Genomic DNA, 5,279 nt, shown 5'->3' on the forward strand with positions numbered 1-5,279 from the left:
CCAGCCCCGCCCCCTGGAGGGCTGAGCTGGCGCGCACACACACACAAATAAATAAAATAAATAAATTAAAAATAATCTATTCCCAAAGGCAGTCCTCATGACCTAATCACCCTCAGTCTCTGCCTCTGCCTCTGCCTCTCTGTCTTTGTCTCTGCCTCTGCCTCTGCCCCTCTCTCTCTTCTTTTTGATACCAGGGATCGAACTCAGGCTAAGTAGCTTTTATCTATTTATTTAGGTGGAACCGGAGATTGAACTCAGGGCATTGTGCTTGCCAGGGAAGCACTTATTCTACTGAGCAATCTCCTCGACCCCTAAGCAGCTCTTAAATGTCCTGCCTCTTTGCACAGCAAGTGGAGGATGAAGGACAGTGATGACAAAGATTATCCCAAGCCAGTCCCTTTCCCGTATTCATTTTCCAAGTTGGAAATTTCCCTCAGTTGTTTTAATCCAAACCTCCTGGCAGAAGACAATGTGATGTACCCTTTCCCGCTAGTAGGAGGGCAGATCCACAAGAGTGGCAGCAAGAGAAACCTGGGGTCATGCAGCCTGCGACCGCACCCCAGCTCTACTACTGACAAACCACACGTGCCAGGCAGCTCACTCAAGCTCCTATGATCTTAGTATTCTTGCCACTAAAATAGGAATAATGCGGCCTGGCTGCGAGAGCTGGAAGTACTGTGCGAGGTAGCATCATAAAGAAGCTAGAGCAGGACGTGGTAAGCTTCATTTTAAGATTCATTCTCTGTCCCTGTCTTGGTTACTTTACTCTCTTTGCTGAATCAAAATATCAGACACCCAAAATTAAGGAAGGAAAGGTTTATTTTGCTCTCAGTTTATGAAGGTTTCAGTCTGTAATCACCTGGCTCCAAGGCAGGGTGGCAGTGCAGAGGGGCAACAGTTCAAGGCAGCAGAAGACAGAAAAAGCAGCAAAAGCTAAAGGGGTGGGGGAGCAAGTCTCTTTCCCGCCTTTATGCCCGCTATCCACCCTGCACCATTTCCCTGACCTCCTCTTCCACAATCTCAGGCTGTTTACAAAGTAAGGCCCCCCCCAGTCCCCTGCTGAGTCCCTTAGTTAAGCATCTAAACTTCTCAGTTCCCAAGTTGACATAATGTATCAATCATTACAGCCCCTAATTACACTGAGTTTAGTGTATAAGTTGTCATCAGTGACCTTGTGTGTGCCTATCCTGTTATTTTGTGCTTTTTTGTGTCTGCCCCTCTGCAGCCTGTTTCCTATGTACATACATTTTTTTAAAGTCAGCAAAGCCTGCTCATCCTTTAGACCCTTTTCATCTTCACTGAGATTGCCAGTGTTCAAACTCACCTTCCTTTCCCTACCTTCCTTCTTATACTTCAAGTACTCACATCACCTTCTGGATACAATCTAAGGGCCTGAGCTGGGCACATGGGGCTTTACACAAGGCATGGTGTTTCTGCCTCTTTTGGTACCCTGTCATCCTGGTATCCTCCCATGTCTGGCCCTGTGCTCTGCCCTCTGCTCCCACTGAGTCCACAGTTTTGTTCTCTGTGCTCTCATGGTACTCTGTGCCAATTGCAAATGACCTCTTCATCATCTCTGTATAAAATGCCCAAGGCATTTGGTGCCAGGGTTCAGAACTCAAGCCATGGGACCAACCCACCTCCATCCTAATCCTGGCCAAGCTGCTTAACAAATGGGCCTAATGATTATGAATTATTTAAATAAACTGACCCTTCAGGGCTGAGGAGATAGCTCAGTAGAATAAGGGCTTGCCTGGCAAGTGCAAAGGCCTGAGTTCAATCCCCAGTTCTGTCAAAAAAAAAAAAAAAAAAAAAAAAAAAAGCTGATAAATAAACTGACTCTTCACAGTACAAGAATGCTGACTGGAACAAGTTACTATGCCTCTGAGACTCAAGGATAGTAATGACAATGCCTGGTTCACAGGGTTATATATTAAATGAGCACTTACGAACCCTTAAACAGTAACTTGTACGAGGTAAGCCCTAGAGAAGCATTGCCTATAAATATTATGTCTATCTCTCTGAGTTGCAGTTCCTTAAAGGGTGAGTGAATCTTTAAAAAATTGTATTCTTGTTTACTTAGCTATTTTATTTTAATGGTATAGAGATCTCTCATTTTATATTCCTATGAATACAGCACTCTAAGTTTAGTTTTTTTTTTTAATGTATTTAGTACAGGATTTACAGGGTCTCACTACACAGATTGGACTCAGGGTGATTCTCCTGTTTTCAGCCTCCAAGTGCTGTGATTATAGGTGTGTGCCACCACGCCCAGTCTCAATTGCCGTCTCAGTGTGCCCCGGGAGTGGGACCTGGCACAGCACACCAGGAATCGAATCCTGGCTACTGTGCTCTGCCTAAGCAGGCGCTTTAGTCTGCTGAGCTGTCTGGCTGGCCCTTTAGGTTTAGTTTTTAATTTAATCCTTATATCAATGCAGTGGTTATTACTATACAAATAAGAAAAATAGAGCCAACCGAGGAATTAAATGACTCTTAGGGTTGTGCAACCACACATGACTGAATCAGGTTTTAAATCTAAATGTTGGCTCCAAAGCCAGAGGACTTCACAGTTCAGTTATTTCGCGGCATCGTGGCTTTGGCTTCAGTCGATGCCCTCAGTGGATGTGCAGTCATCATGTGACATGTCAGTACCTAAACGTTCTTAGAAAGGTTACCATGGGCCCCAAGTGAAGGTCAGCTACAGTGCTGCACCACAGCAGGGCAAGCTTTAGCTGCCTTTGTTGCAGGCTGTTGTGTGTCAAAGGTCTTTAAAAAACCATTGCAAATATCTGAATGTTTGGGACAATCGGGACAACCAGTTTACCAAAGAATTTCTGTGGTGCCACTGTTCCCAGTGGGAGATTAGATCTTCAAGAAGGAAGAAAGAGAACATCTGAACTGAGTATCTCTGGCAAAACAGACTGGAAGCCAATAGCAGGCAGTGGTGCACCCAGGAGAGAAATGAAAGATTTGGGAATGCAAAAGAAAGGCTGCTTCTCATTCATGTCTCTTATACCCTTTGAAATTCTGTGCCATGTCCATGAATTACTTTTTAAAACTAAATAGAATAATTTAAGAAGGACCATAATGACAGTGTCTCCTGCCTTGTCTCCCACTGAGGAAGCCGCAGTGATGACACGCTGTGCAGTAGAAGATCTGGCTCCAGGCACCTGCCCTCTTCCATCAAGGCAATGTCCTTCCAGCCCTCTCACACCTGAATGCTCCATCACTTCATCACTTTGTGCCCAAATCCCACAGCTTTGGTCACCAGACTTCCACTTCTCATGAAGAAATCCTTACTAAAAGCTGGCCATGGTGGCACACGCCTGTAATCCCAGCCCTTTGGAGGCTTAGGCAGGAGGATCACTGTGAGTTTGAGTCTCAAAAGTCAAGCAAACAAACAAAAAAGAAATCTGAAGCTGCACTAGGAAGCCAAAGCTTTGACTGCAGTGGGAAGCGCACCAATTTATCTGCTCACCACCTCAACCAGGGAAGAAGATGCTAATTAAAGTGAAGATGTAGGGCTTATGAGAACTTCATCAGTTTCAGACACTGACTGGAAAGGAGATTGAGACTGACATTGAACCACAGACAAGGTGGAACAAATCAAGGAGTGTGTTGAGGAGAAAGAGGGAGTCCTGCCACAACAGCAGCGGCTCATCTATAGCAGCAAACAGATGAATGAGAAGACAGCAGCTGACCCCAAGATTCTAGGTGGTTCTGTCCTCCACCTGGTGTTGGCTCTGAGAGGAGGAGTTGGTCTTAGGCAATGATGAGTCTTCCCTTCTCTGTATCTCCTTGCCCTGCCGCTCATAGTGAAGTATATATTCTGTCACTGGCTGGGACACATGAGCTGTTGCCTCCTGTCTTGGCTGCCCTGTGTTGTGTATTTACTGGTGATTTTAGTTTGCAGTCCTGTGTGCTTCCCTCTCTTATGGCTGTGTCCCCAGTTGCTAATAAAATACTTCCTAGCCTTCTGGAAAAAAAAAAATCTCTAGTAGTGTTAAGCTCATTCTGTTGACAAGGTCACCTCAGTACAGAGAGACTACTCTGTCTGGCTAGGGTCTCAGGGATAGTTAGCTATTTCCTGGGTGGGTTGTGCAGCTTAGGGGCAAAGCACTTGCCTAGTATGTGTGAAGCCAGCACCACTAAAAAACCATAGCCCTGAACCAAAACAAAAACAAAGCCATTATATATATATTACTTTATACTGGGAATCAAACTTAGGACTTTACACTTGCCAGGCAGGTACTTGTGCCACTGAGCTATGCCCCCAGCCCCTATTAGCATCGTGTATTTTAGATACACATAGTGATAACATTCATCATAGGGAATTTTACCTGAACATGATATATCTTACTCCTTCTTTTTGCCCCATTAACCTCCCCTTCCTTCAGCCCCTCTTCCTCTCTTTATTTGCAAGAGTGTTGTTTCTATTTTGTCCTCCTGTTCTTTATTTCTTGTCCCTTCTTTCCTTCCCTGTCCCTTGTGCTCCTTCTCATTTGGATATTTTCTTTCCAATTCTCATATCTACTGTACATTTTGGCCCTTAATAAGACTTAGGTTTTCAGATCAGAGAAGCCACATGGCATTTACATACATGTCTGATATATTTCACTGAAGAGAATAGCCTCAAGGCTCATCTATTTAGCTAGAAATGTCTCAAAGTCATCCTTTTTATGGCAAAGTAGTACTCCATTATATTAAAAAAAAACCTCACAATCTTCTTTATCCATTCATCAGTTGATCAGCATTTGGGCTATTTCCAAGATTTATTTATTACAAACTGTACCATGTCATCATAGGTGTACGTATATCACTGTGGTATGATGCTTTTAGTTCTTTCAGGACGATACTAAGAAGGGGAATAATGGGGCCAAATGGAACCTCTAGTTTTAGTTTCTTGAGGAATCGCCGCAGTAACTTACACACTGGTTGCATCACTCTACACTTCCACCAGGGTGCCTCTCCTCCCAGCCTCCCCAGCATTTGTTATTGGTTGATTTCTTGATGATAGCCACTCTTTCTGGGGTCAGAGGAAATCTCAGTGGTTTTTTTTTCAGTGTTATTTTAATTTGCATTTCTTGAATGACCAGTGATGTTGAACTTTTCTTTTCATATATTTATTTGCCATTTCCACTTCTTCATCTGAGAAGTGTCTATGTATTTCAGATGTCCATTTTTAGATTAGGTCTTTTAATTTGGGAGGGGTTCTGATTTTTTGGAGTTATTTATTTATTGTCTTTTTGAGACAAGATGTCTCTGTGGAGTTTAGGCTG

The 5,279-nt window shown here is 43.7% G+C and overlaps 1 pseudogene; it reads left to right on the plus strand.

Moving 5' to 3' along the window:
* The first annotated feature begins 357 nt into the window (after positions 1-357).
* On the plus strand, positions 358-3,773 carry LOC101565308 (annotated as a pseudogene).
* Positions 3,774-5,279: the final 1,506 nt, after the last annotated feature.

The sequence above is a fragment of the Octodon degus genome, unplaced genomic scaffold (genome assembly GCF_000260255.1).
Source record: "Octodon degus isolate 3935 unplaced genomic scaffold, OctDeg1.0 scaffold00019, whole genome shotgun sequence".
In the NCBI taxonomy this organism is placed as follows: domain Eukaryota; kingdom Metazoa; phylum Chordata; class Mammalia; order Rodentia; family Octodontidae; genus Octodon; species Octodon degus.